This window comes from Chiloscyllium plagiosum, unplaced genomic scaffold (assembly GCF_037043375.1).
Source record: "Chiloscyllium plagiosum isolate Xiang-an unplaced genomic scaffold, Cpla_swu_hap1 HiC_scaffold_29, whole genome shotgun sequence".
Taxonomy (NCBI): Eukaryota; Metazoa; Chordata; class Chondrichthyes; order Orectolobiformes; family Hemiscylliidae; genus Chiloscyllium; species Chiloscyllium plagiosum.
In genome coordinates, this window is record NW_028270167.1 from 18,745,621 (window position 1) to 18,758,179 (window position 12,559).

At 39.7% G+C, this 12,559-nt stretch overlaps 1 long non-coding RNA gene across 1 annotated transcript in view; it reads right to left on the reverse strand.

The window, feature by feature from the left end:
* Nucleotides 1–1,880: 1,880 nt before the first annotated feature.
* The window catches only part of LOC148142261 (uncharacterized), a 217,878-nt gene continuing 207,199 nt past the window's right edge, over nt 1,881–12,559 (reverse strand). The window contains exon 4 of the long non-coding RNA XR_015752046.1: nt 1,881–2,137. This is a non-coding gene — a long non-coding RNA (uncharacterized LOC148142261). The remainder of the gene's footprint in view (nt 2,138–12,559) is intronic.

Below are 12,559 nucleotides of genomic sequence, written 5' to 3' on the forward strand. Positions count from 1 at the left end.
TTTGCAAAAATGCCTCTGTTGATTTGCAAAATAACAGCATCACTGTGTTGAGTTTACATTATAAAGTATTCCTTTCCCTGTATCTTTGTATTCCTATTAACTAATATAATGATGAGATTTTAATATTGTCATGGACATAAGGTAATAAGGGTGAATTTAAATTATGATTGCTTTTTTCCTCTTAACCCTGAAACAGTGAGGTTTTGTTCATTTACATCCTGGTCTTCTTACTTCATTACTCAGGTAGGCCAAAGTGTGTTCTCCAAATGTTTTGAAATAAACTCACAGCAAAAATCATTAAAGATTAAATCAGATGTAGAATTTATCAGCAAAACATTCAAAATAAAGGAAATTGCTTCACAAGTTCATTCAAACACAAGCCTAAATCAATGAGAGAAAAATTGAATTTCTTAAATATCAAACGTGTCAGATTGTGGACATAGATACCACTATTACACGTGGGAACACCTCCCACCGTGTACATGGCAGGTACTCATGTGACTCAGCCAACATTGTCTATCTTATACGTTGCAGGCAGGGATGCCCAGAGGCATGGTACATTGGGGAAACTGAGCAAAGGCTACGACAACGGATGAATGGGCACCGCACAACAATCAACAGACAGGAGGGTTCCCTCCCAGTTGGGGAACACTTCAGTGTTCCAGGACATTCAGCCTCGGACCTTCGGGTGACCATCTTCCAAGGTGGACTTCGGGACAGGCAGCAGAGGAAAGTGGCTGAGCAGAGACTGATAGCTTAGTTCGATACCCATAGGGAGGGCCTCAACCGGGACCTTGGGTTCATGTCACATTACAGGTGATCACCATGGCACTACCCACACACACACACAGATATTCCTACACACACACACACTCTCACATGCACACGGACACAGATACACACAGACACCCACACACACCCTTACAGACACACAGACTCCCGCACATGCACCCCCTCACAGACTTAAGACACTCTGCACTCACTACACACACACACACACACACTTTCTCACACTCACAACCCCCACCCCAGACAGACACACACACAGACAGACAAAGACCCACATGCACACATATATATTGTGTGGGGTGAATTTTTTTGGTACAAAGTTACATTGCACTTTGCTAAAAAACCACATAGATTCATGTCGAACTCTGAACTCAAAAACTGCATGAATTTATGTAAAACTCTGTTATCTCACTTTTTAGATTGGAATCAATCTAAACATCAGGTCATAGACAGAGAACACAGGGGGCTAACACCTTCAACACATTGTCTAGCTATCAACATTGTTAACAGCTAACCCGAGAATGCAACTTTAAAAAAAAGGGTTTTGTGATTTACACATGAAAGAAGTGAAACTATCACTGTATTCTAACAGATGAAAGGCTTAACAGACAATCAATTCTTCAATGTATAATTTCAGTTACATCACACTGCAAATTTTTGCTATAAATTCTGTGTTACGATCGAGCCCTCCACAATCACCTGATGAAAGAGCGTCGCTCCGAAAGCTAGTGTGCTTCCAATTAAACCTGTCGGACTATAACCTGGTGTTGTGTGATTTTTAACTTTAAATATCAAAGCTATTGGTGTTACTTAGATTCCAGTGAGTCATGAACAAATTGAGAACTTGGTAGTTTGCTGACCTTAAAAGGGTGCTTTTCCTGAAAGCTGTGATGCAGATTAATGGCAGTCAAAGGTGCAACAAATGTCTTGTTCTCAACTACTTTATTCAAGTTTGGCAGGCAAAGTTTAAGAATCTTTCTGGAGATGGGAATTCTGAGAGAGAGAGGGAGAGAGAGAGACATCAAGTTTTCTAGCTGCTAAGACCTAGAGTTGCTCTGATGTGGAATTCCAGAATTGTACATTTAAGCAATTCCAAGCTGCTCATGTGACACAAATGGGCATGTTGAGAGGCAAATTTGGTGGGCTTATTGAAAATTTGTTAAGCTAACAGTGTAGCATTACCTCCTTCACTAAAGTTTCTATTACAAGGTGACAAGTCATTCCTGATGAAGGGCTTACGCTTGAAATATCGACTCTCCTGCTCCTCGGATGCTGCATGACCGGCTGTACTTTTCCAGCACCACGCTCTTTGTCTCTGATCTCTGAGGTCTGCAGTCTCACTTTCTCCCTGTAAAACATTAGTTCTCATTTTAGCATAACCCGTCAGCCTTTTGCCTGCAGCTAGCTGGAAACAGAAATCATTTCTCCAAGTCGTTTGAGTCAGCCTTAGCTGGAATGGCAATACAATGTGGGAGTTTCTGGAGATATGTGGATTGGATAAGCCTCAATCATTTTATAAGTCCAGCAAGGCTGTCCATTTTTAAAAGGAACAGAATGTAAACATGAAGGTATAGTTGGAAGTCACATGACACCCGGTTATAGTCCAACAGGTTTATTTGAAATCACAAGCTTTCACAGCACTGCTCCTTTGTCAGGTGAAGCGGAGAGAAGCGCATAGGCACAGAACTTATAGGCAGAGAGATCATTGCAAGATAATTCCAGGTAATTAAGAGTGTCATAAGATAGTTGAAATGGTGTGAGTGGAGTGTCAACAGGCTGAATAACAAGTGAAGGGATGACCTATGATCTAATTAATTAAGGCAAAGACTCAAATACAATGGTGCTTGAGACAAACCAAATGGCTGGGATAACATGAAAGGTATAAGACCTTCATGCCTGAATAAGAAGGGATAAAACCTTCATGCATGAGCCCTTCATGCTCGAAACGTCGATTCTCCTGCTCCTTGGATGTTGCCTGACCTGCTGCGCTTTTCCAGCAACATATTTTCAGCTCTGATCTCCAGCATCTGCAGTCCTCACTTTCTCCTCTACCATAAGAAGGGCTTATGCCCGAAACATCTATTCTCCTGCTCCTCGGATGCTGCCTGGCCTGCTGTGCTTTTCCAGCACCACATTTTTCAACATAAGACTTATCAAGTCTTATACATGATCCATGTACAAGTTCCCATGGTTCCATTCTGAAGGCGACCAGGGAAGTTATCCCTGATGTCTTGACCAATAATAATCCTTTGATGGATATCACAAAATCATGTTAGCTGAACATTCCCACATGCTGTTTACTGGGAATTGTCTGTATGCACATTGGCTATTGTGCCTTTTACATTAAAACAGTGACTTCACTTCAAAAAGTAGTTCATTAGCTACAACGTTTTTTGAGATAGCTGATTGTTTGTCAAAAGTGTTGTATAAATGCAGGTTTTTTTGCCTCCTTTCTCTACCTCCTCCCACCTCTTCCTCCCTCCCTGCTTCCACTTTCACAGACACGGACATCAAGGCCTGAGTTCTGGTACTTCAGATATCCATTTGAAAATAGCATGGAAAGCACAGAATTAGACTGTTGCATTTGTTGCACGATTCGACTATTCATCTGAGCATTCTGAAAAATGAAAGTATGTTGAATGTAATAATGTCAAAATAGAAATCCTTTTAGAATCTATCTTCATTTCTCTGCTGTCTTATCCAGTGAACAGCTGAGCTATATATAACAGAATCATCCTGAGTTTGCTCATCAGCCAGAACAGAATTAAATGAGCCTACAGGGATGGTAGCAGTGAGTTAATGATGGGCCTTGGTGCCATCTGATTCGAGCAAAAAGACATCAATAACAATCCACTAACAATCCTGCAAGCCCTCCAGGAATTGTGTATGTGTGGGCAGAGTAGCTTAGCCTTGATATCACCACATCCAAATGATTTATGGGACACACACACTAGGATTCTGATTAGAATCATAGCCCTTGGGTAAGATATTGGAGGAGATAACAGTGTCAGTGAGTTGTACAAAAGCCAGGAGTTCAAACTTTTAAATGAGCAAGTAAGGGAGAAATTTGCAATGTTCAAGACTTGTATAACGAGTTTAAGAATCAAACTGGAGGAAAAGTTTGCTGCTTAGTATGAATTCCACAATGTGTTCACGTAGGGGAAATTTGACAAATTATTTTTGCTGTTTTAACATTTAAGCTTAGTGAAAATCAAAATCTTAAATGTGAAGCCTAGCATGGCAATATGGTTTGTCTTTTTTGCTCAATTTCCCAAAATAGAGTCAGTGTCTCACAATGAATGCTAAGGACTAAATCTACACTTTAGTCTTAACTATGTGCCCTACTAACATTAAGAGGCAAATCTTGGACACTGTGCTAACCATCCTCTATAACATTAGCCACATAATCAGTAGGTACTTTTTTATTCTATGTGGAATCCAACTGGAAGGTAATGGCATATCTGGTATCTTCTATGTAAAGAAAGCAGAGTTAGGGTGACTGGACCTGAAAAGTTAACTCTGCTTTCTCTCCATAAATGCTGCCAGATCTGTTTTTGTTTCTGATTTCCTGCATCTGCAGTTCCTTTTTTTTTGCAAGGTAATGACAATGGACATGCAATCATATGGGACTCAATTTCATTCCAGGTGTATTAATATGAGGTGACATTGTTAAATATTTCTATCTGTAGACGCAAGATGATTTTGAATAATTTTCTGTTCTTAATGAGTTATCTGAAATTCAGTACAAAGGCACATTACAGTTTATATGTCTCAAGATAGATGAAGAAAACCAGTGAGCTCATTCTACCTCAGCCTCTCATTTTGAGATTCAATTTAAAATAATTATTTCTAACTCCAAAAAAGTTATAAGTCCACTCCATTGTGCCTCCTTTTCACTTTAAGTACAAGGGCAAGATAGCTCCATGAGGTCAATTATGAGCTAGAGAAATTATCTAAGCAACAAACACGTCAAAAAGAAAAAAAAATGTTCAGGATTTTAAAAAGTGTGCTGTTAGTGTTGTTACTATTTCCTTAAATGGAAATGAACACAGCACATACTATGTCAAACTGACACTGGTGCACATATCTATTCAAGATGCCAAGCATTTGCAATTCTGTTCCATTTGTTTGCTGTGATTATTATATAGTTTGTCCATTTTTGCAGATAGAACTGACAATGAACCAGAAAAGAAAGCTTTAACATAATGCTTATAACATTTCTTTCAACTCCAAGTATTTTGTAGAGAAATTGCAGAACATGAAATGTTAATCAGTGAACTTGTATCAGAGGAACATCCACCCATATTATTTTAACTTTCTCAAAAATCAGCAAGGAAGAATCTGCCTCCCAATGTATTTCTATTTTCTTTCTCTCTCTCTCTAGCTTTCTTTGTGACACATTCAGAACATTGCTTACAAATGACACAAAGTCATTTCCTTCCTGTCTGCAGATCAAGATTTGAATCTGTCAAGAAGTCTGGTTGCCATATCAACTCATTTAGTTTTCAGTTTAATTTATAGCTCCATCCTGCAAGGGCATTCCAGCGTAAGCTATGGCTGGCTGCTCAACACGTGCACCTTCCAAATTCAGTAACTTTGAAACTTCAATAACAAGTGTTCTCCATTTTTTACATTTGAAAACAGTTGGAGGATTTTCATAATATTTCTGGAATTTGCCTTCTTCACTTTTTAAGGAGTGCTGATGCTTACTGATACGTTGGTCAACCTCAACCTTCTGTTAAATTGTCTTGCATTTAGCCTTAAAACAAAAAGGTGAAAGCGTTGTATCTGCAAATGACTCCAGGTAAAGTTTCCCTTGGAAACTTTGACCTGTGTTAAATCTGCTAAAAGGATTGTATCTGCTGTTAATCAGTGTAGGCCTAATCAGTTTCAGATGTTACCTTGTACAGTGCAACTCATTTGAGTATAAAAGTAACTTTCCACATTGTACTTTGCAGTGGTAGAGTTACATGTTGGTAAGTGCGTTATGCAAAATCTTTCACATGTCAAAAGATTGTTATTTACCTTAAAAATCAAACAATATATGAACCATTGAAACAGCAAGATAAATTATTAACAGGTTGGTATTTTTTAATAGGTTGGGAAATATGGGGCTACACAATTAACAGAAAATGATATTATTGTGTACTTAAGTCTAACCAGATTCTGAAGCAATGACTTTGGCTTTTTATATAGAATATATTTAGCAGTGGTAAATATTTAACAGGTATACAGAAGGAAGATAAATGGGTTCACTTTTAATGATTAATATTTAACTCTAAAAATATTTGTACCATATAAATTGGGCAACTATTCATTTTTAGTACTTCCTAAATAAACAGAAATATATTGACAGAATAACTCTTTCAAAATATTTCAACAGGTCTTGCTCAAATATATAACCTGAGTCATCAAATATTGGGCTAAGGGTTCATTCAAGACTTTCTATGAGAATTTTGAAAGACATTACCTTAGTTTAGTCTGATCTATAATTTAAAAGCCAATTCATAACTGTACAAATGAAGAATATTTTGAGTTTATAGGAGAGAGGACTGAATTGTGCTTTCGTGTAGTGTACTATTTCAAGATGTTCAGGTATGGTGTGTTGTATGGCAGTGTTATTTTCAGAACTGTGGAACTAATGTGACTTTTCTCATTCATCCCTTTGTCTATTAGAAAATATTAGAGTTCAACACAGACTAAACTTTCCAATTTTAACAGTAAGTATGTGAACACTTCTGGAATGTCTTGCCCAGGTTGACAAGAAGCAGTGTTATAAATAGTGATGCCACTGGACTAGTAATACAGAAGTCCACGCTAACTTTGTGGGGATGTGGTCTCAAATGGCGCTATAGTACCTAGTGAATTTAAAGTTAATGGATAAAATCTGAAATTCGTCTCAGTAATAGTGATCATGAAACTATTATTGGTCATTGACAAAACCCATCTGGTTCACAAATGTCCTTCAGGAAGGAAATCCGTAATCATTACCTAGTCTGGCTTACACGTGACTCCATACTCACAATGATGTGGATTACTTATAACTGCCTCTGGATTAATCTAACAAGCTACTCAGTTCAAGGAGAATTTGAGATGGACAACAAATGCTAGTCTTCCCAGTGATACCAAGTCTCATAAAAAATGAAAAATTATTAATACCTATGCAATAAAATAAAATATGTCAAATGTAATTTTGGGGCTTTGCAAGAATGCTGCTTTAGAGCATGCAATTAGATGCTAGAATCAAATATGTTCCACATAAGTTTAGGATGATTCCATCTGCTGTCCCCTGGCACATGGCCAGGAATGTTTGATAAAGCACAGCGCTAAATCAGACTTTTGGCAAATTTAGCCTTTGTCCAGAATGGATCATCTGACAGAAGGAAGCTTGTTGACTGCTGTTTCCATGGAAATCGCAAAAGTATTATATGGTATCTTTGATGCTATTGGGAGTTATTATTCAGAATTAAGTTTTGATCTATCATTACATACATAGTCACTGATGTATGGTTAAATTTGTTTGTGCAGCTACTACCATCATAGCAACGTCTGTCTGAGATAACAAAGAACAAAGAAAATTTACAGCCCAGGAACAGGCCCTTCAGCCCTCCAAGCCTGAACCGATCCAAATCCACTGTCTAAACTTATCGCCCAATTCCTAAGCATCTGTATCCCTCTGCTTCCCACCTATTCATGCATCTGTCCAGATGCACCTTAAATGGATCTACAGTGCCTGCCTCAACTACCTCCGCTGGTAACGCGATCCAGGCACCTACCACCCTCTATGTAAAGTACTTTCCGCGTTTGTTCCCCTTAACCTTTTTACCTCTCACCTTGAATGTGTGACCTCTTGTTATTGAATCCCTCACCCTGGGAAAAAGCTTATCTCTATCCACCCTGTCTATACCTTTCATGAATTTATAGACCTCAATCAGATCCCCCCCTTCAATCTCCTTTTTTCTAATGAAAACAATCCTAACCTACTCAACCTCTCTTCATAGCTAGCACCTTCTATACCAGGCAACATCCTTTTAACCTTCTCTGCACCCTCTCCAATGCGTCCACATCCCTTTGGTAATGTGGCGACAAGAACTGCACATAGTATTCTAAATGCGGCCGAACCAAAGTCTTATACAACTTTAACGTGACCTGTCAGCTCTTATACTCAATACCCCGTCCGATGAAGGCAAGCATACCATTTGCCTTCTTGACCACTCTATCCACCTGTGCAGCCACCTTCAGGGTACAATGGACCTGAACTCCAAGATCTCTCTGCTCATCAACTTTTCCCAAAGCTCATCCGTTTACAGTATGGTTTGCTCTAGAATTAGACTTCTCAAAATGCATCACTGCCTGGATTTAACTCCATCTGCCACTTCTCTGCCCAACTCACTAATCTATCTATTTTCCCCTGTATTCTTTGAAAATCCCCTATGCTTTCTGCTACTCCACCAATCTTCATGTCATCTGCAAACTTACTGATCAGACTAACAATGCCTTCTTCCAGATCATTTATGATCACAAACAACAGTGGCCCCAGCACTGATCCCTGTGGAGCACCATTGGTCACCATTCTTCATTTCGAGAAACTCCCTTCAAATACTCCTGTCTCCTGTTGCTCGACCAGTTCTTTATCCAGAACCCCTGCACACCATGTGACTTCAGTTTCTCCATTAGTTTGCCATGGGAACCTTATCAAATGCCTTACTAAAGTCCATGTATGTGACATCTACAGCCCTTCCTTCATCTCTCAACTTGGTCACTTCCTCAAAGAACTCTATTAAATTGGTAAAGCATGATCTCCCCCACACAAAACTATGTTGCCTATCACTGATAAGCCCATTCTTTTCCAAATATAAGTAGATTTTATCCCTCAGTACCTTCTCTAGCAACTTTCCTACCACTGATGTAAGGCTCACTGGTCTGTAGTTACCAGGAATATCCCTACTACCCTTATTATACAGCGGGACAACATTAGAAACCCTCCAGTCCTCCAGCACTTCATCTATGTTTAAAGATATCTGTCAGGTCTCCAGCTATTTCCTCTCTCACCTCCCTCAGCAACTTGGGATAGATCTCATCTGGTCCTGGGGATTTGTCCACTTTAATATCCTTTAAATACCCAACCCATCTTCCCTCCTTATATCAATATGATCCAGAGTAAACAAACTTCTATCTCTAATCTCAACATTCATCATGTCCCTTTCCTCAGTGAACACTGATGCAAAGTAATCATTGAGAATCTCACCCATTTTCTCAGGTTTGACACACAACCTTCCTTCCTTATCCTTTAGTGGACCAACCCTTTCTCTCATTACCCTCTTGCTCTTTATATATGAATAAAGGCCTTGGGATTCTCCTTAATTCTCCTCTCTAAAGTTATTTCATGACCCCTTTTAGCCAACTTGATTCCTCCTTACAGATTGGTCCTACTCTCCCGATATTAGCTGCATGGACCTTATGTACGCTTCCCTTTTCCTCTTGGCTAGTCGCATGATTTTTCCTGTCATCCACGGTTCACAAATCTTGCCTTTCCTATCCCTTGTTTTCAAAGGGACATGCCTATCCTGCACTTTCTTCAACCTATCATATCAAATGTGGACTTCCTTCAAATAGCTGCTCCCAATCCATACTTTGCAGCTCCTGTGAATTTTGATATAGATTATATTAGATTAGATTCCCTACAGTGTGAAAATAAGCCCTTCGGCCCAAAACGTCCACACCGACCCTCTGAAGAGCAACCCACCCAGACCCATTCCCCTACATTTACCCCTGATTAATGCACCTAACACTACAGACAATTTAGCTTGGCCAATTCACCTAACCTGCACACCTTTGGACTGTGGGAGGAAATTGGAGCACCCAGAGGAAACCCACGCTGACACGGGGGGAATGTGCAAACTCCACACAGACAGTTGCCCGAGGCGGGAATCAAACCCAGGTTCCTGGCGCTGTGAGGCAGCAGTGCTAACCACTGAGCCACCATGCCACCCCATAGAATTCTTACAATGTGGGAACAGGTCATTTGGCTCAATACGTCCACACCAAACTTCTGAAGAGTATAATTGGCCTTGGCCCAGTTTAGTACTCCTCCCTTAGGACAATGAGTATTCTAAAACTTATAGAATTGTCACTGTTCCCAAAGAAATCCCCCACCGCAACTTCTACCACCTGGCCTGACTTATTGCCCAACACCAGGTCCAATGTGATCCCTTTCCTCATCGGACTATTGGCATACATCTCTAGAAAACTTTTCTGGATGCTCCTTAGAAATTCTGCTCCATCCAGATCTCTGATACTAAGTCAATATTGGGAAAATTAAAATCTCCCATCACCACCACCTTGTTGCCTCTACATCTTTCCATAATCTGTTCTCTAATTTGTTCTTCTACCTCACACTCACTGTTGGGAGGCCTGTGGTACAGCCCTAACAATGTAACTGCACCCTTAGTTTTCAGCTCTACCCATAATGTCTCACTGCTCAAGCCATCCATAGTGTCCTCCTCTAGCACAGCCGTGATATCATACCTGACCAGCAATGCAACTCTTACTTCCCTCCCTGTCCTATCTGAAGCATCTATATTCTGGAACATTTAGTTACCAATCATGCTCTTCCTTCAACCAAGTCTCCGTGACCATTCTCCCAGGCACCAATCCAAGCCCTACATTCATCTGCCTTACCCACTATACTCCTTGCATTAAAGTATATGCACATCAGGCCACTAGTTCTTTTACATTCATCTGCTGTCTGCCTACTCTTCCCATTGGTAATGCTAACTTCATGATCCTTACAGTCTCTAGTTTCCACTTTACTGTCTACTAGTCTTCTCTTCTGAGTCCCAGCCCTTTGCCATATTAGTTTAATTAGATCTGGGCATCTGTATGTTAGAAATCACTTTTCAGTTTCAAATTTCATAGGCACTATTTGTATTTCTAAATATGACCTGTACAAATTTCAACTCACTGCTAATGGTATCCTTAAATTTTGCAATGAATTTTAAAGCATCATAATATTGTTATTGGTCTGGATATTCTGATTGAATTCAGAACTCCCATGGCAAATGGTAGTAAGGTCCAAACAAGCCAATTTTACATCTTGTGAGTATTTATGGAGCTGAATTCTGATACAGAACTATCACTGGTGCAAGGATCAGAGCTGCTCTCCAGCACAGTTAAAAAGAAGTAAGGAGAAAGTGAGGTCTGCAGATGCTGGAGATCAGAGCTGGAAATGTGTTGCTGGAAAAGTGCAGCAGGTCAGGCAGCATCCAGGGAACAGGAGAATCGACGTTTCAGGCATAAGCCCTTCTTCAGGAATCATGTGAGTTCAGCAGGTAATATGGAAAGCAAAACATTGTTAGTCCTTATTTCAAAGGGAATGGAGCATAAAGTTAGAGAGGTCCTTTAAAACTATACAATGAAATATCCAATTAAATATATTATAGCATGGAGGCAGCTCAGAGAAGCTCACTTGGTTGATTCTGTGTATCGACAGATTTTCTTATAAGTAGAGGTTGAATAAATTAGGCTTGTACTAATTGGAGTTTCCCCTTGAATGTAGGACCAAAAAGCATAATCTCAGTGGAAGAGGTCACCTTTTTTTAAGATTGAGATGAGGGAGATTCTTTTCTTCTCTGAGGGTAATCAGTCTGTGGAATTCTTTATTGCAGAGGAGCTGTCAAGGATGGGTGGCTTAGTATGTTCATGGGCTGAGATAGACAGATTGTTAATAAGGAATTGGAATCAAGGCTTATGGGGATGAATACTCACAAGATGTAAAATAGGCATGTTTGGACCTTACTACCATTTGCCATGGGAGTTCTGAATTCAATCAGAATATCCAGACCAATAAAAAGAAGTGAGGCCAAGGCCCCATTGATGAAAAAGGAACCTTGAATGCAGCATCCAAACTGTAATCGGTTAAACAGAATCAGAGCTGTGAGAAGTATCAGCAGCAATTCTTAGGTATAATAATCATAGGTATTATATTTAACAAAAGATTTAATATTATTCATCTTGACTTATTGTATGTTTTTATTGATATTTTTATTTATTCATTCCTGGGATGAGGGATAGGCTTTATTTCTCCTTGTTGCCCTTGAGTAGATGATGGCATATTGCCTTCTTGAATGACTGCAGTCCATTGGATGTGGGTACATTCCAGTTCTGTTAGGGAATTCCAGGATGTTGATCTAGTAACAGTGTGGGGACAGTGATATATTTCCAAGTCATGATGGTGAGTGACCTCAGCATGGAAGAAAGGTCATTGATAAAGCAGCTGAAGATAGTTGGGCCTAAAACACTGTCCTGAGAAACTCCTGCAGAGAGGTAATGGATCCGAGATGACTGACTGCCAACAAACACAAGCATCTTCTTTTGTGTTGGATATGACTCCAAACAGCAGAGATTCTAGCCCATTTAATATGATTTGCTATTCAATTAGATCATGGCTGATCCAAATAGCCTCAACTCTACTTTCTTGCCTCATCCCCATAAGCCTTGATTCCAATTTCTGATTAACAATCTGTCTATCTCAGCCCATGAACATACTAAGCCACCCATCCTTGACAGCTCCTCTGCAATAAAGAATTCCACAGACTGATTACCCTCAGAGAAGAAAAGAATCTCCCTCATCTCAATCTTAAAAAAAGGTGACCTCTTCCACTGAGATTACGCTTTTTGGTCCTACATTCAAGGGGAAACTCCAATTAGTACAAGCCTAATTTATTCAACCTCTACTTATAAGAAAATCTGTCGATACACAGAATCAACC